The 27,159-nt window shown below is 39.2% G+C and overlaps 1 long non-coding RNA gene across 1 annotated transcript in view; it reads left to right on the top strand.

Moving 5' to 3' along the window:
• Positions 1-26,686, top strand: part of LOC135176053 (uncharacterized) — an 83,305-nt gene extending 56,619 nt beyond the window's left edge. Inside the window, exons 5-9 of the long non-coding RNA XR_010302545.1 lie at positions 6,588-6,696; positions 6,951-7,101; positions 13,045-13,178; positions 25,609-25,684; positions 26,389-26,686. This is a non-coding gene — a long non-coding RNA (uncharacterized LOC135176053). The remainder of the gene's footprint in view (positions 1-6,587; positions 6,697-6,950; positions 7,102-13,044; positions 13,179-25,608; positions 25,685-26,388) is intronic.
• The last annotated feature ends 473 nt before the right edge of the window (positions 26,687-27,159 follow it).

Raw genomic sequence — 27,159 nt, 5'->3', positions numbered from 1 at the left:
AAAAGAATAGCCAGGATTAAAAGATTTTACTGCAATGTTTACATTCTTGAGGACATAAAAGGACTAGCTTACAGTGGCAAGGAAAAGCCTCCAAAAAGAACTAGATTTGCCATAGATGATGCAAGCTTTTCCCAATACAACATTTAAAAGAAACTCAATTTAGTAGAAGTTAGGAGACCGTGAAATCACCAGTATTCTCTGCAGTGTGGAAACTACATTTGACTCCATACTTTATATATATATATATATATATATATATATATATATGTGCTATGTTACAGGTCTTTAGCATTTGCTTGTCTGTGAATATACAAATATAGACAACTTGTCTATTTTCTTTGAAGAATTATTTCCTAATTTAATTTTTTTAAGTCAGACATTTTAAAACACACTCTGAGTATCATTTTAAATGACACACCAAATACTTATTTTTGCATGGTGTAGCTTCTGTCTATATTCTCATTTCAAATGCATGTTGATCACTTTAATTTAATGTGAGTTATGTAGCTGCTATTCATAATGCAATGTCAAAGTAGGTTTTTGGTATTGTATTAGATCCTTGATTTGGAGGAATTACTTTGGCCATAAAAACGAAGGCTTTCATTCTTTAAAAAAAGTGTCTGTAGGCAATATTTGCTATGTTGTCATCACTTTTTCACTCAGTAACTTTGGTGCAATTCTTTAATCCCTATTCACAAGGCTTTTATCTATTGTAGACCAGTTAGTCATGTGCATGATATTAAGTTCATATAAAAGTTTCTTCCAAAATGAATAATTCATCGTGGCTACACATTTTCTTCCTAACAGTGTGTGTATAATACGTGCTGCTTCTAAGTGTTCCATCTCATATTTAAACTGCTGGTTTCAGTAGCACTTCACTGCAAATGCCAACATCCATTATAGCTCACCTGCTTGTTTAGGTAAGCTCAGGGCATGACATCCATTTTTCTTACACTCTACATCCTGTGGAAACTTAACCTGCATAAAAGGGACAGAAAGCAGCTCTGGTACACTCAAGGAAACTCCGTCCTTGAACATTCAGCAGGTTAGACCTGTATGGTATGGCTGTGTATCTGTTGTACTGTTGAAACATAGCTTGAGAAATTATTTTCAATATATATAGGATTTTCATCATTACCCTCATAGTCTTAAGTGATTAAATATCTTTTGCTTCCAAATCAGAGGTGGTGAATCTATTCCATCCTATGCTAATTAATTTTATAACTTGGCCTTTTACCATCTAAAGGATCTTTGAAGCAATATTTTTAACTATGTGCATATGCTCACAAAAACAGATGGCTTCTTAAATGGTGTGGTTCAAATCTATAAAGGCAACCAATTTATTCTTGAATTTACATTTGCTGAATCTACATATTTAGAAGGGGGAAAAAAAGTGAAGTGAGGAGAGCAGTGGACAGGTGTGCTGTCATTGTCCTGTCTTGCTCGCTTTGGATTACAAACTGATTTGCAGTGCAGTAAATTCAGCAGTTTATTCTTTAAGAACAGGGACTTACACGAACCTGGCAGAAGTTTAAGATTCTAAAACCTGAGAATTATCATTCAAGGTACTTCCTCTTTCCCCCTTTCTTACAAAAGTTTTATTGTAGATTTGACTTGAATCATTTTATGTCTCATTCACTTGTCATTACAAAATACATATATAATCGACAATATCTCCAATCTTATATTTTCCTTCCCCCTCCTTTATCTAGCTCTTTCTGTACATTGCTTGAAAATCGTACTTTTGCAAGCTTTTCAGACCTTCAAATTCTCATTATCTGCTGGCTAACCTTACTGATTTCTTTTTTTCCTTTTTTTCTTTTTTTTTAATTTTATCAATCTACAATCTTCTTTGTCTGCCTTCCGTTTTTAAGCTTTCACAAAGTATATCTACCTCTTTCTTTTACTGGTTAGTCAATGAGAAAATTGTTCTCCAAAATAAGCAAAACTTATGCTGTTTTTTGCTTGGAATTGCTATTTGATGTGTCAGCCACACAACCTATTGCAAATACAGCTAGAAACAAAAAGTTGGACTAAAAAAAAGATGAGTACTCTTTAGCCTTATACACTTTAGGCTCAGGTGACAAGAATATAAATACAAGGAGACTTCTGCATTTTTTAATATTGCATTTAAACCACAGAGGGTTTATGCATGATTCAGCAACTGAACAAAACTACCATGCCAGATTTGCTTTATTAAAATGCTTTTAAAATAAAAAAACCACTATTGTTTGAAAGAAATGGTGATTCTTTAAAAGAAAAGATTCTTTGTTTTGAAGGAGGAAATATGTGAAAGGAAAACAAAAACTTCTGGTGCCTCAAACTAAGAAACCATATAACAAACATTATGTTGGCTCTTTTCCTGGAACGGTTGCATGGTTTGCACCCAATTAAGTGCAGTTATACTTATCCTATATTTTTCCATGCTATATAGGCAATAAGGTATGTGATATTGAAATCACATTAACAGAAGCAGCTGTATTTCTTAGTGAAACATGTCTTAGATTAGAGTTGTGAGCTCTAATTCTGAAGGAAAAACAACTGTACATCAAAAATAATGAGGCTGAAAACAGTCAGCTCACCTGTTTGAACATACACAGCAAAAACTTCTATCTCAGTTGTGTCTGCATGCCTCAAGAGTGTCAGTCAAAGAAGAGGGGTAGTATTGAAAGAGACACAAGAGAATGGAAATATTTAAAGTACTTGAAGCAATCATTACAACATTCATGCCATGTCACCATATAACACTTTATGTTCTTGTCCTCTGTTTTCTTCTCTGTCATTGCGTTACCCTGCACCATATCTAAAATTACACTGAAAATGACTTGGGAGCAATTTTTGTGTCTTCATTTATTTTGCAAACTGCTAGCAGTCTTGGGGTGCTGTATAATAATGTGTTGAATTTCATTAGTTTGAAGATATATTTTGATACCAGAAACAGCATGTGTGTAGTTTGCTAAAAAGCTTAGTCAAAATCAAAGGATTTCCCTGTTATTTCCTATCTCCATGTAAGCCTGTGTGTACTCAGTCACACAAATGCTTTGGTCCTGCATATCTGTTAAATTAGTGTAAGTTTGGGTTCAGAATTCAAATGGGCAATATTTCCCCCCCGTATTTTAGATAGGAAACAGGCACTCAGTATCTCAGAGGATGTTCCCAGTAATACAGCCTGTTTATTTCAAACTTGGGCAAAATTATGATGAAATCAGAGTACCTACATCTTCTGTGTCCATGAATGACTGCTATTTCTAAAGGCTCAGATCTCAGCTGTTGTCTTCGTGGTACCCTGAGTGATGCTAAGTTTCTCCATCTGTCATTGCCTTCAGTGAGAGTTGAAAGGTGCCCAGATGACTTTGATTATTTAAATATTAATGCTGAGAAAGAGTGATTCTATCTTGGGAGTGATAGGAGACATTTTATCCTTCCACCTCTCTATCACTGGGCTGTCCTTAAAATTGGCAGTCATGCTTTCTCCTCTGCCTCCTTCCTTAATTTGTTGGCCTAATTGAAAACAAGCATTTTGGAGGCTTTAGAACTTCTTTTTCCCTTTTCCTCCTCCTCATTTTCCTCCTCCTCCTTTTCCTCCTCCCTTTTTTTTTTTTTTTTTAACCTATTAAATTGGGTACAAAGTGACTCCATGTATGATAATGAATTGAACAAACTGGATCTGAATTTTAGGTAAAAGATGGAAAAGTGGAAACTGGTGGTAGCATCCTACCATTAGGGTTTTTTTTATATATTTTGAAACCATACCCCCCAGTGATAGAGACATTTCATGAAATTCTGGTGACACTTAAGTTCAGTTGCACCTGGTGGTAGACTAATGCTTTTGTATCACTGTCATCTGCATCTCCCACTTAGAAGAAGGAAGATGGTTATTTAGATAAAGAAAATCAGAAGTCTGTAGGACTAGTTGGAATTGATACTTATTTGGCTTAGTTACTGCTGAATAACTGAAGACTGGGAAGGGTTTGCAAGCCTAGATTCGTTAGCTGATTTAATCCAGCATCTAAAAGTTGCTTGTCATTCTGTTAGACACCAAAACTGCCTTGGTAATTATCAGACAAAAAGAGGAGCTGCTTTTAGAAAGTTCATTACTTCATTTCTAAATACCTACAGAGGAACCTCAGGCAACAAGCTCAGTTAATTTGTTTTAAAGATGACTAAATTTAGGTGGAGAAAAAAAATTCTTCTTCTGCTAGCGTATGTTTACTAAAACCAAAAATAGGCTTGAACACCAATGAACAACTGTGTCCAGTGAGCTTGATCACCAGACTAGGCTTTATAGTATGTTTTCACTGATTCTTTCTATCTATCAGTAGAACTCTACAGTTTTTAGAAGTTTGTCATTAGAAACTTCATCAAAGGCTTTCTAAAAATATAAATAAGTAATGTCATCTGCTGTTAAAAATTTTAAGTTCCACTATAATATCCACAAAGTTAGGCAGGTAGAATTTTCCCCATGCTGTACTATGCTAGTTATCCCTTATTAAATTATTGGTATCCCTTAGAGGCATGTTCTGAAATACTTCCTACCTACTTATTTTTGAGTACTATTTCTCATTGCTAATTACCTGGGAAAATGCAGGTGACATCTGACTCAAATCTTAAGAGTAAAAAAACATGCTTGATAATCTTTTAAAAGAAGCTTGTGGCTTGCTTCTGATTGACATAAATTTTTATGGTTTGCATCATGATTTAGCTTCAAAATGTGCATGAACCAAAGATCGGATCTTCTCAGACTCCTTACAGTTTAAATTGAGAGGAAAAGAATGGGCAAAGAATTAATTTTAGAAGTCTACTTACTCGCCCTTTTGTCTATAATTTATCTATTGTCTGAAACAGCCCACACAACCTAGAAAAGCTAACAAGGCAGTTTGTATGGTTGTAAGTCACTGTAAGTGCAGTATAATCTGCTTGCCACTCTCCAGACCAAGTTCATCCAGAAATATTCCTTACATGCCAAAGAGGTAAACAGGTAATGGAAAGTGCAGTACTTCAACAGAAGCATTATCTGAAAATCCTTTCCTCCAGTTCTTCCTGTAAGCACAATTCTTCTTCTGTTTACAAAGAGGTTAGATTGTGGGATGAAGTTATACGTGGCAAAAATAGACTTTTGTCATAGAATGGTTTAGGTTGGAAATGACCTCAACCTCAAAGATCATCTAGCTATAACCCCCTGCTATAGGACTCATCCAACCTAGCCTTGAACACCTCCAGGAAGGGAACATCTACTGCTTCCCTGGGCAAACTAATTCACCACCCTCACTGGAAAGAACTTCTTCCTAACATCTAGTCTAAATCTCCCCTCTTCCAGTTTAAACCCGTTACTCCTTGTCCCGTCATTACAAGACCTTGTAAATAGTCCCTCCCCAGCCTTCCTGTAGGCCCCCTTCAGATACTGGAAGGCCACTCCAAGGTCTCCTTGAAGCATTCTCTTCCTCAGACTGAAGAGCCCCAACTCTTGTATCCTGCCCTCATAGCAGAGGTGCTCCAGCCCTCTGATCATCTTCGTGGCCCTCCTCTGTACTTGCTTCAACATTTTGAACCCCCCCTTCTGGTGTTGGGGGGTCCAGGACCCGGGCCTGACTAGAGCAGAGTAAAGGAGGAGAATCACCTCCCTTGTCCTACTGGTCACACTTCTCTTGATGCAGCCCAGGACATGGGTGACTGTCTGGGCTGCATGTGCACACTGCTAGCTCATGTTGAGCTTTTCCTCAACCCAAACCCCCAGGTCCATAACCACAGGGCTGCTCTCCTGCCATTTGCCACCCAGCCTGTATTTGTGCTTGGGATTGCACCAGGTGCAGGACCTTACACTTAGCATTGTTGAATTTAATGAGGTTGGCCTGGGCCCATCTCTTCAGCCTGTCCAGGTCCCTCTGGGTGGCATCCCTGCCCTCTAGCAAGTCGACTGTGCCACACGGCTTGGTGAGATGTGCAAACTTGCTCAGAGTGCACTCAATTCCTCTGTCCCTATCACTGACAAAGATGTTAAACAGCACTGGTCCCAGCACTGACCCCTCGGGGACACCACTTGTCATTGGTCTCCAGGTGGACATGGTGCCATTGATCACCACTCTCAGCATGGGACCACCCAGCCAATTCCTTATCCAGCAGTGTTCCACCTATCAACTCTGTGTTTTTCCAATTTAGTGACCAGGATGCCGTGTGGGACAGAGCCAATTGTCTTAGGTCCCTGTAGATGATGTCAGTTGCCTTTCCCTTATCCACTGTTGCTGTGACTTCATCAGAAAATGATGATGATGTCCCATGATTGAAAGTCTCTGCTCTGTCCAGGGTCATAGAGTCAAAGACTGCTTTTTTTGAAACATAGAAGCACACAATTCCTCATTCCACTCTCAAGAGGAGAATATTGGCAGTGTGAAAATAACCCTTCTTTTACAGCAACTTCATATTTTTAGTACTTTGCCTTCAGAGCTCTGCAGATAAATCAGTGCTCTAGGCATCGTTGACCAAGAAAATTGCATAGAAAACCCAAAATTTAACCAGAATCCATAGTTTACACATTTCAGACATTAACTGGCCTTGCATAAAATACCTGTGAAGTGTTGTGTTGTTTTTAGAAATGGTGCTTGTATCTAGTGAAAGAAATCAAGTGTCTGAAGAGAGAGCTTTACCGGCGTACAGTGCTTCCCTGTGTCATTGTTAATTACAGTCTTGGAAAACCAAATTGTAAGTAATACTTAGTAAAGAAGTTTAAAATATTTGTGTCACTACATTAAAATGTGCAAGTTTATGTAAATGAATGCAGTATCAATTGTGGTACTAAAATAGTTTACTTACAAATTTGATAACAGACAAGTTCATTTTATATTTAAATCATCTACAGTTTCAGTTATTTTTCTTGATGTTTTGTTCCATAACTGACCTAAATACTCAGATAAGTACACCACCTTATCAAATAAGAGCACTTTCTGTTTTTATAGGGAGGAAGATGCAACTAGTCTCTCTTATCTTCATTGGAGAGATTTGCACAGAATATTCTTCAAGAAACTGCACTTGTAAAATCTGATTTGGACAGAAGTCTCCACAGCAGCATCCTTTCAGTATCACAGCATCTGAGATCAGCTCCATAAGGTTTGAAATACTTATGAAGGTTTGGAGGTCAATAATTATTACTAAAGAAGAGTTTTGAAACTATAAGACTGATTATTTCCCCACTACCTACACTGCACTGCACCCTTTGTGAATTGTAGGCTGGCCAGGTGACAGGCATCCTGCAATCCAAAAAAAGCTAAAATAACAGCCACTAGAAAAGCCCAGTTCTCATGAGTAAGTAAGACAGACAAGCCCTTACTCTCATGAGTCTTACCACTGTTACACTGGCAGTCTAAAACTCTGGTAATCCAAAAGTTGCTTGAAATGACTTATGAGACAATAGAAACGGATCTAAGATCAGGAAAGACAAGTTCAGTGTCTTCAGCTGAGCCATCTGGTCTGATTGCTGCAAAATATATAAGAAATCTTAAGTTCTTGCCCAGTTAGGACTAAAGGCTGATTGCAGGGCGTGTAGGTACTATATTATTTAACTCATGACAACTTAGTAGAGTTTGGCAGATTTACAGAGGTCTCTAAGTCTCTACATAAATGAATAGCTTCTGGTCAGGTAAGGAGGAAAAAGGCACAGAAAAACATCACAAAATGCACTTTCTCTTTATTCACTTCTAGTCACCAGTAATTCAATGCATAAGAGAAGGGAACTGTTTGAGAAGCATGAAAATTTTCCAGATCTCAGATTTGGAATATAAGACTCAAAGAGTAAAGGGAATGGTTTGGGGACGAATGCTTAGGGTACCAATATTTTTCAGCTTGATGAAGGATTTCTTGATTCACATTGTTTTGGAGTTTCATGTTGCAGAAAAATCCAAACAGTTTAGTATTTGTGTACAGGGTGATGAAAGGTATGAATATAGCTGCCTTATTATTACTCTAAAATGCAGTACAAGCATGGTAGCTATACCATAATTTATATCCTCTTCTGAAGGAAAATCTGAATTTTAAGAGTTAAATGTGTTAACACAACGTTTTACAAAATGATAACTCATGATATATCACTAATTTCCATGAGTGATGGAGCAAAGCAGAGCTGGAGGTGAGTTAGGAGAAAATAATAGTAGAAATGAATAGCGTATACAGAAGCAGCCTGCTCTACCAGTTCTCTTTATGGAGCAGACTGTGCATTGATGGAGTACAGTATTTTATATTCAGTGATGAAGCAATATTGGTTCCTTGGTTGAAGTGTGAGTGCCTGATGGTATAGGCAGTGGTTTGGAAGCAAAGATAAGTGAACACATGTGTAAAGACAAGTAAATGATTGTGGAAATTTTTGCCCTTGCTCCTGAAACTTTCTATTAACACAGGCAAAGAGGAAATAATTACAGACAGACAAGATGAAGGAGATTGAAAAATTGTTTATCATTTTTGTAATTTCCTTACAGTACATGATATTAGAAGAAACTCCTTAGTGACAGAGTTCTCAAACACTGGAATAGGCTCCCTGAGGAGGTGGTAGAATCATCATCCCTACTAGTGCATAGAAGATGCATTGACATGGTGCTTTTTTTTTCTTTTTTTGAAAGTCAGGGAAAGATGAAATTGTATTTTCTTATAGTATAAGTATAACAATGTAAAGAGAAATAATAACTAGAGAAGGAAGGAAGGAAAAAAAAACCAATACAATAACCTTAAGGGAGATGGGGGAGGGGTCAAGCGGCGGCGAAGCAGCAGAAGCAGCAGTAGCCAAAACAGCAGCCGGGGAAGATAGGCGAAGCTGCAGCAGCAGAAGCCAGCGGGAGAAGAGGCAGAACAAACTGTGCTTCTAGACATTAAGTTCTTGATGCTCCAATGAAATTATATTAATTTATCTATTGTTGCCATTTATGTGGCCTATCCCTGGAATGTTCATCTCTCCCCTATGTCTGAGCTAGAGGATCAGCTCAAACGGCCACACTATTCTTCCCCTGTACTCAACACTGGCCAGGCCACACCTTGAGTACTGTGTCCAGTTTTGGGCCCCTCAATTCAAGAGAGATGTTGAGGTGATGAATTGCGTCCAGAGAAGGGTGACAAAGCTGGTGAAAGGCCTGGAGCACAAACCCTATGAGGAGAGGCTAAGGGAGGTGGGATTATTTATCCTGGAGAACAGCAGGCTTGGGGGGACCTCATTGCTGTCTACAACTACCTGAAGGGAGGTTGTAGCCAGGTGAGGGTTGGTCTCTTCTCCCAGGCAACCAGCAATAGAACAAGGGGATGCAGTCTCAAGTTGTGCCAGGGGGGAGTCTAGGCTGGATGTTAGGAGTAAGTTCTTCCCAGAGAGAGTGATTGGCATTGGAATGGGCTGCCCAGGGAGGTGGTAGAGTCACCATCCCTGGAGGTGTTCTGTGGGAGAATTTCTCCCGCAGCAGGGCATGAGCTGTAAACATGCGGTCTTGTGATGGGAGATGTCTTTGAGCTTGCAGGCTCAAGGAAGCTAGGCTGTGGACTGTGAGCAACCCACACACACCTGCAGAGGGTTGGACCTGCCGGCCCCTGGGGCAGACACAGCCCCAGGAGGCTGAGCCTGCCAGCCCCCTGGGGGTGGGCACCACAGGTTGTTTGGCACAGGGTAAACCTATCTGTGCCTTGCACGTGGCTTTGGGACAATCTGTACTGTCCACTTGTGCCAGCCCCAGGCTGGCTGGATACACCTCCTCTGAGAGCTATATAAGACACTGCACTACCCTAATAAAGTTGTACTGATGCATAGCAAGCTGCTGAGTCGACTCTTCAGTGCCCCGATCCACGTCTCGCTAGCCTTCGGACCCCGACAGTGTTCAAGAAAATACTGGATGGGGCACTTAGTGCCATGGTCTAGTTGATTGGTTAGGGCTGGGAGATAGGTTGGACTGGATGATCTTGGAGGTCTCTTCCAACCTGGTTGATTCTATGATTCTATGATTCTCTTCCAATCTGGTTGATTCTATGATTCTATTTTATGTTTCTACAATTTAGCACCACTCTTGGTAGTTAAGTAATGGTTAGACAGACTGTAAAGGTTTATGGTTATGATTCTGTGAAATGATGGAGAACAGGGAGAGCCAGGAAAGAAGTGGTAAACAAGCTCAGAAGAATTTGCTTTCATCTTAATAGCTGCAGGAATTAATAGTAACAGCGATCAAATTCCAGATATGTTGTAGAGAGCTGAATGGTCTTCATGTATATATTCTCCTACAGTAGTTTATTAATACCAGTTTCTAGATGAGTAGCTCAGTGATTTTTCTCTGTTTTATGAGATAAATGGAAATAAGTCACCTGAAATATGGGTCATGCTCTGAAGGAACCTATCTTTGTATCTAGTTTATACAGGAAATTTAGACAACTGAGCTTAGGTCCTCAACGGACACAATAGGCACACAGCTGAAACTGAACTTCAGTGTGATGCTCTGCAAAAAATGACTGCTGCAAAGTATAAACAAAGGGCAAAGGAAGGTGGGTAGGGAAGTAACTTCACCCTGACCAGTGCAAGAATCATGAGTGCTATTGCTGAAAAAATAAGGATTTAAAAGGGGGAAAGTTACTGAAGCTGCAGAAAGCTGCCTTGTCGAGAGGCATGACAAAAAAAAGTCTTGTTCTTTATGGCTTCCCAAAGAAGTGACTTGCTTATTATCTGAAAATACAGGAAAAATAAGTTAAGTTTTAAAAGGTTATTTAAGTTAGCTGAAAAAAATAAACTTGGAATATGAGGTCCTGGATGGAAGCTGAAGCCAAACAAATTTGAATGAAAAATGAGGCACAGTTTCACAGCAGCAATAGTATTTAACCTTCAGAGCAAAAAGCCAAGGGCAGTGTTTGATTCTTCATCTCTCTGCCTTCAAATCAAGACTAGATGTGTTTCTGTAATATGTTAAGCATAAACTACTGAGCTGAGCACAGTCAAAAATGAAATTTAATGACCTATGATATAAAGGGTCAGAATAAATGATCTAATGGATGCTTCCTGTCTTGAACTGTATGGGAAAAAAAGTCACTGGAGCTGCACCAGTATAGAGAGGCAGAGAATTTGTCTTTTCCATCCATTACTCAGCATTTTGCTTCCCATGCTGCTTTTGATTATTATTTTTCCAGCAGCTGGCATGTGTAAATTCCTGTAGAATTGACTTTCCATTGAAGGCTTCATTCCACATACTGCTGACCTGAGATTCAGCAGGCCTATCGACTCCTTACATCAAACGTGTTTGGAAATTTTTTTCCTTTTCATAACAGGGTTAATGCTGTCCTCATCGCCAGCTAATGCCACGCAATAATGCTTGGCAGTAGGGTCTTTGCACTCATATGTTTGTGTCTCTAATTAATTCAGATTTAATCATTCACTACATCTTCATTCCCACATTTCTCCTTCTCTGTGTCTCTGAGGTTTTTTGGTAATTAGAGGGTCAGAATTATGAATTCTTACAGGCTTGCAGGGTTTTTTTTACCTTCTTTTTCTCATCTCATCTTTAAGTGGAATTTTATTCTCATGCTTATTATTGCCCTGGAGGTCTATACAACCTCCCCAGTGTTTTCTTTCTTTTTTTCTTTTTTTTTTCCTCTCAGATTTTAATACCTGATTGATTAATTATATTTCTCCAAGGCTTACTGTACTGTTTTTCTTTTTTTTAGCTCTTATTTTTCTCCTGATATGTACAGTTCTACCTTCCCCTCTCTTTCATGTTTTTTGTCTTCCAGAAAGTCTGGAAGCCCTGTGTTTAGAATTAATGTCCTTCCTTGGGAATAAATCACGTTTCTCTTATAAGTATTACACTGCAATGCATTTGATTACCAGATGTTCGTATTTTGCATATTGTATTTCTGTAGCAGCATATCCAGAAACAGTATCCAAGTTACACACTAGATGTAGGTGCACCCCATGAATATTTTATACTTTGCTCATGGAAGATTCTCCTCAAGTGTCCTTTATAGCTTAGTTTCACGGTGAATCATTTACCAATTATTACTGCTTCTTTTAGTTCTAAGCCTCAGCTCTCATTGAGTCAGTATCAATGATTATACACTCTTTTTCTTCTTGTGAGAGTATCCCTAAAAAAATAGAGGCTTTATTATCACCAATTTAGTCAGGATCTGACCTTTCTCAAAGACAGTGGGAATTTTGCTTTTGAGCAGAGGAAATTTCAGTATCTGACTGAACTAGTGAGTCCTTTAATTCAGTGTCATGACCTTAATAGCAGGCTGGTTGGGGAGTGAAACAGTTGTTCAAAAGGATGATTTTTAATAAAGCATATCAAGCACTAACCAGCTTGCTTTTTAACATGAAGCATTTCTACTGTTTATATACAATAACATATTTTTTGAGCACGGTATAACTTCTGATGCCTTTCAAACAACAAGAAACATTCATTAGTTGTTTGAAGTGTATGCCAAAGACGTGAACTGACATGTATATCCCAAATCCAAGTATTTTAGCATCGTTTCCTATCTCCAAGAGTTTAGGAGGTATACCTCTCTCCCAGCATCAAATTATTCCATATGACATGAGGTTTGTTTGTTCATTTTTCACTGATTTCTTTTTACTGCAAAACTCATTTAAAATTGTAGAAGATTTAGTTCTACTTACTCTTTTCTCTACAGCCAAATGATTTAAAAGCTTTGGTTCTCTGAAGTTTTAGGCTATGTAGACTTTTAACAATTCTATCCATTACAAGTTTATTCCTAAATGTGTATTAAGGGTGAAAAACTTAACGATTAAAGCTTTCAAATAGTAAAACCTTTAAAAACATGGCTGTTGGGTTCTGGATTAAGATTGGGACCATTAGCTTGAGTGGAATGACAGTCTCTAAGGACATCTGTATTCCCGTCCTTCTATAATGTTTTGAGCTGAAGGAAATTTTAGCTTCCTAACCAACTGTAAAAGAGAAAATAAGCTGTAGATAAGCTTCAGATATAAACTGAACTTATTGTGGTTTCCTTTGGCTAACATTTAATTAGAATCTTGTTTGTTATCATAGAATCATGTCCAGGCTTTCATCCACAAATCCTTTTTGGCAGGACTACTCTCCTACTCCATCATCCCCCATCCTTTACTCATAACAAGGATTGTCCCAGCCTAGGTGCAGGAGCTTGCAATGGGCCTTGTTCAACCACATGAAGTTCATCTGAGCCAGATTCTCCAGCCTGTCCAGGTCAGTTATCAACACTTGAGTCTGTGAGGGTAGAAGACATAATTTTCCTATCATTAAAATTTAAACTGCTTCAATCTTGTAGGATTTTGGATAGTGGGGTACTTTTAGTTTTTACTGTAATGCCTACAGATTTTTGACATTTTAATCAAAATTACTTAGTAAACTGATGTGTTGTGGAAAATACATTTTGGTTTAAAAGCCTTTGTGGAATAGCAATAAATGTTGCATTTAAAATGGCTATATTAAGGAGAATTGGAAGCATGTACAGTTTTAACTACCTTCTTTTTCTTTTTTTATTTCTTTTTTCTTTTCTCTTTTTTTCTTATTTTTTCTCTCCTCTCTCCCTCTCCTCTCCCTCTCCTCTCCCTCTCCTCTCCCTCTCCTCTCCCTCTCCTCTCCCTCTCCTCTCCCTCTCCTCTCCCTCTCCTCTCCCTCTCCTCTCCCTCTCCTCTCCCTCTCCTCTCCCTCTCCTCTCCCTCTCCTCTCCCTCTCCTCTCCCTCTCCTCTTTTCTTTGGGTGGGGTGGGGATGGGAGTCTGTATTTATTAGAATACAGACCCTGAGATGCTTTCACTCATACTGACAGTAGAAAGAAAAATTACAAGTTTGAAATATTTGAAGTTCACCTTTGTATATAAGTTCATAAACAAGAACTATCGTGATCCCTGAAAAAAATATTATTTTTCCCAAAAATATTATATAATTCTTAGATTTTTTTAAACTTTCATACTTTTTAGACTAAAAAAAATATTTACACTAATACCTAAAGCATCTAAAAATCTCAAACAGAATCAGTACTGATATTTGTCTAAACACTATCTCAAGTAGGAAGCTGAGAGCTATGAGTATGCAGAGAATGCTGCCCCAAACACATGAACACAAAGTGAAAGGCATGTCCAAGTTGCATAGAGGCCAGATCTGCTTGCAAGAATGCTTCATGTTATTATATTACATGACACTATCCTACTTTGCGTAGAAGGTTCCTATGGCATATGCTTTGTGGACATTTAGGACAAGGTAGAGTGGCATCACTAATCTGGCACATAGCTTCTCCTGCTGCCTGAAGCTCTTACTGAAATGTGGTGAAGCAATGATTGTCAGAATTCTAAGTCGATGAAGAGCAAGACTGAGTTGGTATTCCTATTGATCCACTTTATTTTAGATTATTTCTGATCGAGATGCTTTTTTTTCCCCCTAAAATATGGAAAAATCCTGATTTCCCACATAATGTGATTCCCACGTTATTGTGGGAAAAGGTATCTTTTGACCTGTTTCTCCCCAGTAATCAGCAGAAGGGAAAAACAAACTGTCTCCTTGTCAGAATTAATACATAATTTACACCAGGTAAAACTGGATTGTTGGAGTTAAATTCACATTTTTCCTGATGTGATTACCAGAAGTATTTCTAGTAACTCATTCATACCTTTGTTATTTTATCCTAATACTATACTATACCCTTTGCCATCACTCAGGAGGACAAATACAGGCGTAGAACAGAAGAATAAACCTGATGCTCAGATCATCCATAAACAAAACTGCAAACTCAACATCAGAAAAGAGGATGTCCTGAGTTGTTTCTCTCCCTCCCCAGCTTCTGTGTAGATGTGGAAAGGTATAATTTTGAAAAAAAAAAAACCAAAAACCCAAAAATATTAATATAATGGATAAAGAGGAAATGCTTCTCTTTTTCCTACCATGTGTATGGGTGTAAATCTAATACTCCATTAACACATATGTTAGCATTAGGGATTGCTTAGCTAAAAATATACAAATTAATTCTGTACAGTTCTGTATCACTTTCTGTATTTCATTTCCTCATAAACCAAGAAAAGCAGTGCTGATGTGACCACTAATACCAGCCAGAATGCCATTAGTGACTATTTTGATGTTGTGCATTCAGCACTTTGTAGTGGACTTTAAAGTTAGGTAAGTTGAAAGGAGCCTAATTTTCTCTAATGCAAATGTAACTGTTGGATGATATGATCTAGATTTACCTTTTCCTTCAGTCTTTTTTTATACCATTGTAAATCCAAGAGGCTTGAATATGTGGCACTCTGTCAGACGCTACTTGAAAAACATCATGGGAAATGAGCTTAATTCTAGCACCAAGAAATAACATCAAAACCTGAAATGCCATCTAAGACATCTATTCTCCAGTCTATTCATGTATGTAACTGTAAATATACAAGAATGGTAAGATTATCAGTCAAGTTATGTGCTTAAAAGAAAACCCCACTAAACAATTCCTAATAATTTTGCCTGGACAGATGGGCAGAGTCCAATGGGATGGGGTTCAATAGCTCCAAGTGCAGGGTGCTGCACTTTGGTTACAACAACCCCATGGAGAGATACAGGCTAGGGTCGGAGTGGCTGGAGAGCAGCCAGACAGAGGGGGATCTGGGGGTGCTGATTGATACCCACCTGAACATGAGCCAGCAGTGTGCCCAGGTGGCCAAGAGAGCCAGTGGCATCTTGGCCTGCATCAGGAATGGTGTGGTCAGCAGGAGCAGGGAGGTCATTCTGCCCCTGTACTCTGCACTGGTTAGACCACACCTTGAGTACTGTGTTCAGTTCTGGGCCCCCCAGTTTAGAAGGGACGTTGAGATGCTTGAGCGTGTCCAGAGAAGGGCGACGAGGCTGGTGAGAGGCCTTGAGCACAGCCCTACGAGGAGAGGCTGAGGGAGCTGGGATTGTTTAGCCTGGAGAAGAGGAGGCTCAGGGGAGACCTTATTGTTGTCTACAACTACCTGAGGGGTGGTTGTGGCCAGGAGGAGGTTGCTCTCTCCTCTCAGGTGGCCAGCACCAGAATGAGAGGACACAGCCTCAAGCTACGCCAGGGGAGATTTAGGCTGGAGGTGAGGAGAAAGTTCTTCACTGAGAGAGTCATTGGACACTGGAATGGGCTGCCTGGGGAGGTGGTGGAGTCGCTGTCCCTGGGGCACTTCAAGGCAAGGTTGGACTTGGCACTTGGTGCCATGGTCTAGCCTTGAGCTCTGTGGTAAAGGGTTGGACTTGATGATCTGTGAGGTCTCTTCCAACCCTGATGATGATACTGTGAATTCTTAGCATTACATATTTAATTACACTGCTTATCAAGATGTTGTTTTTATAGAACTACATGTCAGAACCACAGGTTCTTACTCCAGTTTGGCATCATCTTTCTTCTAGTCACCCTTTGGGGTTTTTTCCCCCAATGCACAACTTTCTATTTTCTATACTGAATTTCATCCACAGTGAGAGTTTGCAGTCAAGCCAGTATTCCACAAAACGAGGGCAATTCATGACAATGAAGTGCCAGGAGAGCTCACTTAAGAGTACAGGAAAGAAATACAGTTCAGAGGCAGCTACCTTCTGCAGCTGGCTTTCCTTCTCTGGAAATGGGCAGTCATATAGATTATATTTTTCCTTTGGAGCAGTAAATCTTGAAATGGAGTAAGTGCCAAGGGAATGCAGATTCACAGGCTGAGTTTTTGCATCCCCCCCCCCCCCCCCCCCCTTTTCCTAAAGAAATGTACATTGAAAGTACTATTTTCAGCATTTCCTTTCAATTTACAGCAGTTCTTCACTAGGATAATAAATAGCAAATTATTTACTTCAGAGGATTGAGAGGATTACTTAGTTAATGTTTAAAAAGCACTTTGAAGATAAAAAGCACTATTGAGCTGCATAAGGCTTACTGAATAGTTAATTATCTAAAGGTCTCATTCTCCCCCCTACAGGTTATTTCTACATAGGGGAGAGTAAATGCTGAGCCTCATAGCGTTACTTTCAAAGCCAGGCTTTTAAAATCTTATAAGTTCCCAAACTACTTTTTTTTAGTGGCCTGAATTTGTTTCCTTTGAACTCAATGGTGAAAGTCCAACAGATTCTATGGAAGCACAATGTAGCTCTTCAGAATAAACAAGTTGAACCAATGGTGACAGAACACTGGAACAGGCTGCCTGGAGAGTTGTGGAGTCTCCCTCTTTAGAGATACTCAAAACCCACCTGAGTGCATTCCTGTGTGATCTGGTGTAGGTGATCCTTCTCCATGGCAGAAGTTGGACTGTATGATATTTTGAGGTCCCTTCCAGCCTCAGATATTCTGTGATTCTGTTAGAGTCCCTATCTACAGTATTTGCATTTTTGTCTTAATGTGTGTGTATCCACATACATGTGTATGTGTATGTGTGTGTATACACACGTGTGTGTATATACATACATAAATACACTCACGCAGGCAAACATTTATGTGTACACACACAGTCTGCAGATGGGTAAGATATGTTCTTGTAACATGGAACTTTAGGCATATGGAACTCATTTCTTTGTGATGAACCACTTCTAGAGGGATACAATTACCTTTCTAAGAACTTCCACATGCAAAATGTCCTTCTAGGAGGTCTAAATTCCTATTTCCAATGTCTTGGAAAGGCTCTATCTGGCTCCTGTACCCTCATTGCCTCACAACTTAGACAAGAATTTCTTATGAAGAAATAGAAAAAAGGGAAAGAGTTTCTGAACCCAACATTAGGACTCAAGCTTTGTCCACAGCAGAATCATTGAAGGTAATTTCCAGTCCTTCTGTCTGTATCTTAACTATTAAAACATCTAAGTGATCGTTACAAGGTGAAAGTTGCTGTGTGGGCTACAGGGATGATGATTAAGGGACTGGAGCACTGCTTCATGAGGAAAGGCTGAAAGATCTGGAGCTTCTCAGTCTGGAGAGAAGACTGAGAGAGGATCTAATAAATGTTTATAAATATATGAGGGCCAGGTGTCAAGAAGGAAAGGACAACCTCTTCTCACCTGTGCCCTGTGATAGGACAAGGGGCAGTGGATGTAAACTACAGCACAGGAAGTTCCACCTCAACATGAGGAAGAACTTCTTTACTCTAAGTGTCATGGAGCACTAGAACAGGCTCCCCATAGAAGTTGTGGAGTCTTCTCTGGAGAAATTCAAGACCCATTTGGATGCATTCCTATGCAACCTGTGCTAGATTATATGGTCCTGCTCTGACAGGGGGGTTGGATCTAAGAACTCCAGAGGTCCTTTCCAACCCCTGTGATCCTTTAGACTAAATACTTCAGGAAATACTGTTGCACACATATCAGATCTTTACTATAGAAGACATCAGCCCACCAAACACAAATACATACATTTCATTTTGCAGACATTAAATATCTCTTGATTCTGTATGGTTGATTAGGAGTCAGATGTTAAGTACAGGTGTTACTACTAGGATAATTATGGCTTAAAGTCATCAATGTGTGTCATTTGAGGAAAAAGTCACAAGAGTTATATATTTAACTGAAAATCATAATTGATTCCTCTCTAAGATAAAGAATATCTCAACATGAGCTCATTTAAATTTGACCTTTTAACATGCTGCTGTGGCATACTATCTTATGCTTTTAGCTACGTTAGCTCTTAAATCAGGATCTAGACATAAAAGGTCATGCTGAATTCCTGAGCTACATTTTTTAACAAAAAAAAAAAATCTTGAGGTTTTTCATGATTAATACCAAGATCATGAATGGATTATAAGAGGAAAGAGTAAAGGAGTGAGAATTCAACTGAAAAATTGGCCTCTGCATACCCTATTGTGTTTGCAAGTATCTACTAATCTAATGGCAGGAAGCACAGCTAGAGAAGAGATGTTTAAAACAAAATGATATGAAATAGTTAGTTGACCTTTCTAGTAAGAATGTAGAGCTTGAGTTAAAAAATTGAATGTTTCACCCATGTGTTTCAGGCACTTCCAAAGCACAAAAGTTAATTGTAAGTTTATGGCTTTATGCTTCTGAAATATTTCTCTTCCACAGCATCTCATGAAATATGTGTGTGTTTACAGGAAATTGTGGAAATAGTGACTCATCTTTTCAATAATTTACACAGGATAATTTCTTGAAAAGCAGTATCAGCTGGGGCCTTTTTCCTGATTGTAAAGGATTTATAATCAAGGGTGACCTCATTGATGTCTACAACTACCTGAAGGGAGGTTGTAGCCAGGTGGGGGTTGGTCTCTTCTCCCAGACAACCAGCAACAGAACAAGGGGACACAGTCTCAAGTTGTGCTGGGAGACTTATAGGCTGGATGTTAGGAGGAAGTTCTTGCCAGAGAGAGTGATTGGCATTGGAATGGGCTGCCCAGGGAGGTGGTGGAGGCACCGTCCCTGGAGGTGTTCAAGAGAAGACTGGATGAGGCACTTAGTGCCATGGTCTAGTTGATTGGCTAGGTGTGGTTGATAGGTTGGACTGGATAATCTTCGAGGTCTCTTCCAACCTGGTTGATTCTATGATTTGGTTATCTACCTCTGAATACTCTCAACATAATAAGAATTGTCAAAGTAGAATCTAAGTGTCTTTGGTTGCAGAGTTTTACTGCCTGTTGCTCCAGCCCTCTAAAGGACACTCTCAAAACTGTCACTTGCATTTTTCAAAAGTTTGCTTCTGACTGATATTTTCCAAACACTGTTCTGTGTAAATGACGCAAAATTCTCCCAAAGCATAGAAATAGATTTCTTTTGGTGCTTATACTCAGTCTCTGTATGCCAGGCTGTTTTTCTTGAATGTGATTTGAGAGATTGAAGGCCAGTGAAGCTTAGTCTTTCTAAAAAGTGATCAAAATCCCAACCAGATCTTCTGCCCTCAAATACTGCAGAAGTTAATGGAGTGATGTCACTGAGGAAAACAGAACACTACACATTGTGACACTGCTAAATTCACAGAATCACAGAGCAGTAGGGATTGGAAGGGACCTCTGGAGATAATTGAGTTCAACCTCCCTTCCAAGACAGTTGACCAAGAAGAGGTCACACAGAAACACACCCTGGTGGGTTTTGAAGGTCTTCTGAGATGGAAACTCCACCACCTCTTTGGGCAGCCTGTTCCAGTGCTCCATCACCCTTAAATTAGAGTTCCTCCTCATATTTAGATGAAACTTCCTACATTCAAGTTTGTGCCCATTACCCCTTGTCCTGTCACTGGGCAATACTGAAAAAAGCCTGGTCCAATCCTTCTGACACCTACCCATTAAGTATTTATGAGCATTTCTGAGATCATGTTCAGTCCTTTCTTTTCCACACCAGAAAGACCCAATTCTCTCAGTCTTTCTTCACAAGAGAGATGTTCCAGTCTCCTACTCATCTTTGTTTTCCTTTTCTGTACCCTCTCCAGCAGGTCCCTCTCCTTCTTGAACTGCAGAGCCCAGGACTGGATACAATATTCCAGATGTATCCTCATCAAGCAACAAATAGGTTGTGTTAGAAAAAAAACTTTTAATGCATTTATATGCAGTTAACTGAACCTCACTACAGTTACCAGCCCAATAAGGCAGTCCAATGAAGTCATGGAGAATGTGACAGTTCCTCTGAGCAGCCTCTGTGTCAAGCTCTTGGGCAGAGACTCTGTACCAACACATAGCACTTCCACCTCAGCAGCACCTTCTGCTTCTATGCTGTGTTGAGCATCTTCACGTTAATGTCCTCTCCCAGCCTCTACTGTCAAGTGTGTGTATAGCTAGATATTGTCATAAGATGCCATCAGATCACCCTCATGGCAGTTTCAGGTACAATTCTCTTGTCAGTTGTTGATCCACAGCCCACACCAAGGCTCGTTGCACTCAAATTCTCTTTGCATACCAGAAATAGCTCGTTGTTCTTAGTCCTTGTTTGCAATGCTATCTTTGCTGTGGCTCTCTGTACTCAGTCACTCAGCCTTGGTTACGGCAAAGCCATGAAGTTACCATGTCAAATTGAGAATATATATTCCATATAACTGCAGTCAAAGCAAGTATTTATTCTCATCAGGTAGTGGTTTATGAAACTCTGTGATGGTTTTCTGTATCGTGTTTCTGAATCCCAGATACTGGAGCTGCCTGTGGATGGTTTAGTCCATGGTGTAAGCTTCAATATCTATTCGGTTTTCTTCAGTTCACAGCTGAAAAACATAGCTTCAAAAGGAACAGGAATAATGGATGAGCAATATAAATATGATGTCATTTTTTCTGGATGCATCTCCTATTGCAGGAGCTTCAAGAAGAAAGTGCATACTTCTAGAATATTGTTATAATGTTGTCAGAAATATAATGATATCTTTAAAGTATTTCTTATAGATAGCCCTGCAGAACATAACAATATTTTCATAATGAATAAAATTCAGGAGCTTTGTTGCTAAATAATATAGCAGGTTCTTGCAAATGCTCAAACGTAACATGATGTCCAGCATAATGAGTATGTTAAATGAATAGCCACAGGATACAGAAAATGTTCTACAAGTCTGCTCCATTAATCTTCTAAAAGAGTGAGAATCTGCTACAACACTGGAATTTTCTTTTGGGATTTTCTAATTTAAAGCTTATTGTAGCTTCTGTTTCATTCTGAGCCTGCATAGAGTAGTTAATGAAATTTGACCTTATAGACAGGGGTTGAAATAAATAATATTAGTACTCATCAATTAGAAAAGCAAAACCAGTAAGCACACCTTTTCAAAGTATGTATGTAAAAACTACATTTCTAAACTGCAGAAGTGTTTTAAGTTCTTGCAGTGACCCGTATGACCTTCCCATCAATGTGCCCCACATGAATTATACTGCCAACCCAAACTCATGCCATTAAAAATCATAATAATTGTTTGACATGTACATGCAACATTACACTGGGGAGCCATTTGGCCCAGAGCATTCCATTAAAATACAAAGTGAGTTTCAAATGTATATGCTAAAATGAAACATCAGCTATAATGAAAAAGGAAGCAGAACGGTGGGCTTTGGGTAGTAGTATGCATTTTCCTTTAGAGAACACTTTGCCATGCTTGTACTGTACACAATGCCATTCCACATTTGATGTACAATCAATCCACATTTTATTTTTGCTTTTAAAATTATCCTATGAAAAGTACAAGGCAATCAATGTACTGTGCTCTAGAGAGATGGTGGTATTTGAACTGCTATTGCTATTTAATATCTAGTTTTCAATAAAGCCTTGATTATGGTCCATTGTATTAGCTACCACGTAAGTACTTAGGAAAATGTCATTCATAATCTAAAGTTCAGCATCGCTACTTGAGTTACAAAGCTTTGGTAAGCTTAGAAAAAGACAGGCAAAACTCAGTAGAGTGGCCTGGATATTATTTTTCCTCCATGTGTTAGCCCTGAACATTCAGAGACTGGGGTCACTCCACCATTTTGGCATTCTCACGTTAGCTCACACAGTAAGATACCTAAGAAATCATTCTATTGCAGTTTAAGTGATTCTAAAGACCTTTGGTGCTGCACAATAGAATATTGGACTTGACAGGGCTTAAAAGGGTTGTCTTCATAATACTCCATGGAGTTCAGCCTCTTATTTTGGCAATGAGGATTTAAGACACAGCTAGATGACAGAATCATAGAATGCCAGGGTTTAGAAGGGACTCCTGGAGATCATCTAGTCCAACCACCTGGCCAGAGCAGGTAAAAGCAAAAAATGTACTAGAGGGTGCATTGCCTTTTACCAAGCACAGAATCTGTCCCCATAGGTGTCCTTGACAGCAAAAGCATATTTCAAAATGCATGTGAGGCAAGGCAAGGCTGGATCAATGTTTGGAGATGACTGATGAAGACATGAAAAATCCTGGACAAATCTTCTGGCTTGACCAAAGAGGACAAGTGAGGTCTATCAGTGCATTTATGTAAATTCAATGGAGTTCCAAGTGAGGAAAATGGTTGTCCCTAACAGAGAATGTTTAATCTGTCTGTGAAATTATTGTGAAGCCAACTTACTCCCAGAATAAGTCTTTGGATTCCTATGTCAGTAAAGCCATCATGGCTATGGAATACATCGGTATTTTTAAATCTCAAATATAATCAGTGCATTTATTGCATAAAATAAAGACCTACGTTTATGCACTGTTCCCCAACGTAAGGTATTTACTAGCTGAAGGAAAACACCAATGCTTTAGAAGTTGCCAGTCTGTGAAAATCTTTAAGGACAGTTTTATTAAAGCAATGAGCTGACATCACTACATGTGCTTCAATGACTTTTATGAAGCTTCACAGATGTATGTTAAAACCAAATATTTAGTCTACTTGTTCTGCACTGACTAGCTAGAAACATAAAATCATTAAGGTTGAAAAAGACCTTTAAGGTCATCAAGTCCACCTACCTCCTTGCTTCCTTTTCCTAATTGCAATATAGCAACCAATTTCTTAATATTCTGATACAAAAATGGCAGATTTTGTATACCAAAACAATACAAAACTGTTCTTTTCTTGGTTTTGGGCTAAATATGGGGGAGCCCCTGCTAGCCGCTCAGGGGAGATTTAGGCTTGAGGTGAGGAGAAAGTTCTTCACTGAGAGAGTCGTTGGACACTGGAATGGGCTGCCCGGGGAGGTGGTGGAGTCGCCATCCCTGGGCACTTCAAGGCAAGGTTGGACGTGGCACTTGGTGCCATGGTCTAGCCTTGAGCTCTGTGGTAAAGGGTTGGACTTGATGATCTGTGAGGTCTCTTCCAACCCTGATGATACTGTGATACTGTGATGATACATACCAGATCTCAGCCTTTGCAGTGAAGCGCTAAACAGGGATTTGGACAAGAAATACTACTTGGTCTGTTACTGCATTTTCATACTACTGAATGTCAAAATTTTCTGAACATTTCTAGCATCTATAATTACAATATTTCCAAAACCATTTCCCATCACAAAAAAAAAGGCTAAACTTAGTAGCAGCCAACCTATCATTCTGCCTCCTTTTTCAGCATTCCTGCATTTCTTGGAGGTTGTTTTTAATGAGTATGTACAAGCACCTGAAAAATCAGGTGCATAAATTAAACTACTTTAATTGCTAGTTAAAAAAAAAAAAAGGAAAGGAAAACTTAATTACTAGTTTCTATATATAAGTCCACTCATTATCATGCAGTATGTCTGTATGTTTATGTCATAGCAATTATCGATGCTCTAAAGAAAGATGTTTTCATTCTGGTGGTGTGTTACAGTCTTGAAATATGAAGCAAAATAATTTGCTTTTAAATTTATATGTTAGTGGTACAGTTGAAAGAATTTTATAATGATTTAATATAGCAAGTGCTTCATTTTTTCTGCATAACATTTCCCCCCTGCCTCTTCCCCTCCTTTAGTATCACTGTCTGTCTGGAGTGGCTGTTGACCTAGTTTTCAATTAATTGCAATGAGAATACAAAATTGCCTTTAAAGCAGTCATTTTTTTTCCACTGGCTTGCCCATGACAGCTGAAATGGTGACCTCACAATTGATAAACTGTTACCACCATCAGTAGTGAAATGATATAATTACACTAAATCTTGCAAAACAGTGGCGACATCGGAAAATATACAGAATATTGAGAATAGGCTTCCATAGAAAATTTCACATCTATTTGAGACAAAGAAATCTTTGTATTTGGCCACAACAACCCCATGCAGAGATACAGGCTGGGGTCGGAGTGGCTGGAGAGCAGCCAAACAGAGAGGGATCTGGGGGTACTGATTGATACCCGCCTGAACATGAGCCAGCAGTGTGCCCAGGTGGCCAAGAGAGCCAGTGGCATCCTGGCCTGCATCAGGAATGGTGTGGTCAGCAGGAGCGGGGAGGTCATTCTGCCCCTGTACTCTGCACTGGTTAGACCACACCTTGAGTACTGTGTTCAGTTCTGGGCCCCCCAGTTTAGGAGGGACATTGAGATGCTTGAGCGTGTCCAGAGAAGGGCGACGAGGCTGGTGAGAGGCCTTGAGCACAGCCCTACAAGGAGAGGCTGAGGGAGCTGGGATTGTTTAGTCTGGAGAAGAGGAGGCTCAGGGGTGACCTTATTGCTGTCTACAACTACCTGAGGGGTGGTTGTGGCCAGGAGGAGGTTGCTCTCTTCTCTCAGGTGGCCAGCACCAGAACAAAAGGACACAGCCTCAGGCTGCGCCAGGGGAAATTTAGGCTGGAGGTGAGGAGAAAGTTCTTCACTGAGAGAGTCATTGGACACTGGAATGGGCTGCCCGGGGAGGTGGTGGAGTCGTCGTCCCTGGAGCTGTTCAAGGCAAGATTGGACGTGGCACTTGGTGCCATGGTCTAGCCTTGAGCTCTGTGGTAAAGGGTTGGACTTGATGATCTGTGAGGTCTCTTCCAACCCTGATAATACTGTGATACTGTGTATTTCATGCACATACAGAACAAAATGCCTTTATATTGGGTATTAAGACACTAATTACCCTGATCAGGTGATATCTATGCATTTGAGACAACTTGTGATTGTTTGAATGAGTACCATAATCAATATTTGGCATTAAACCCATGAAGCAAGGGAAAATCTTCTTCTTTCTATCAGAAAAAGAAGAGAAGATAATAAGGTAAAGAAAAAAGGCAACATATGAAGTATCCATTTACTGTAAACAATCTCACTTCAACAAATCACATAGTAGGTATGACAAAGAATGTAGATGCCAACAGTTGCAATTTCAATGCAGGTATTTCGATGCCTGACTCCAGAGTGGAATAAGGAAATGTAAGTGAATTGCCATGGACAGCTGCAAGAGTTAAAAGGTAAGCTCTGAGCCTGTAATTGGCATCTCACTGTGTTAAGTAAATTATCCAAGAAGGAAATGCTGAGAAGGTGAATGTAGTTTCTAGACTTTCATACCTGTCCACTAATGATCAGCAACTAGCATATCTTTCTATTACATAGCTATTTAAGCTTTCATTTGAAAAATTCAGGTATGTTCACTATTTGTACTGATGGACTATTTAAACTGCTGGAGTAGAAGAAAAAGATTACATGGTAGTGACAACACCCTTTTTATGTAACAAGATTTGGTCTAATTCTTCAATTAATTTTTGGGAACTTAGCTCCCACTGAAACACAGGAGAATTATGTACCTAATCACTTCTGTAAATATGATGCCTAGCAGGCAGAACACCACTCAGAATGTTTAAGACCTAAAATCAAGGTCCTCTACTGCCTGAAGTGATTCAAACCAAATATTTACAGAGACTGACCTCCTGCACACACCCAGAGTAAAAATACCAGTCACTCATGCACAGAGTTTAGCTAACACTAGATGACATCATCTAATTATAGCACTAATTAGTTTCATCAATTCTGAATCTATTTGATCATCGTGGTTCAAGAGTTTTAATGCCAGTAAGACATAGAGATGAAAACTAAAGTCAATCTATGGTAAATACTCTTGAATACCTGACCTCTCTGCTGTGTATCCAGGCATAACTCCTTCTACCTTCTTTTCCAGAAGCATCTCTTAAAGAAAACATTATTGGAGGAAATGGATAGCAATTAGGCTGCTGCTAGCATCTCAGAATACAGGATAGCCACATGTAATTTAAGTAATATGCAAACTATAACTTGTAGCACTAGAGACATTTACGCGTTTCATTCAGCACTGTAAGAAGTATGGACTGTGGTCAGCACTTACTAGCAAATTCAGCCTCATCCAGCTGAATGTTGTTTATCTCTTTCCATTTCATTATTCACTATCATTTGTTGTTGATACCTACACTATTAGCACCACATTAAACACCTTAAAGTAATTTAATCATCTGAGATCTTCTGCTACTTAGTATTAGTCAACTCGGGCTGCATTTGGGTAAGTGAAAGCATAATTAAGCTCAGTGACTGAAAATTAAAGGAAATGATGCTTGTAATATACATTGCATTCTTATTGTTTGGACTTCAAGTTGTTCTTTAGCAGGTGTTTTATCCTGTGTAGCTCACATTGATGACAAGGGTTAACAGTGGCCATCAGTACAACATGCTCATAGGTACCACCTACTGCTAACTCTAACTACTATTACTTCCCATAAAATTGCTTTTAATTCAAACATTCCAGTATTGTCATACTCAGCCATGGACAGTTCATTATAGCAAACACTCAATAGAGGTTCAGAACTTTGTTTCAAAAGCAATTCAAGTGCTTTTTAAAAATAATTATTCTTAGTGAATTGTAGATAGCTAGATAAAAGAAGGATTGCAGACAAATATAAGAGTTTATGAAAGAAGAATG

The sequence above is a fragment of the Pogoniulus pusillus genome, chromosome 6 (assembly GCF_015220805.1).
Source record: "Pogoniulus pusillus isolate bPogPus1 chromosome 6, bPogPus1.pri, whole genome shotgun sequence".
NCBI lineage: Eukaryota > Metazoa > Chordata > Aves > Piciformes > Lybiidae > Pogoniulus > Pogoniulus pusillus.
The sequence above is the reverse complement of the archived record's forward strand: the minus strand, read 5'-3'. Positions and strand labels throughout refer to the sequence as shown.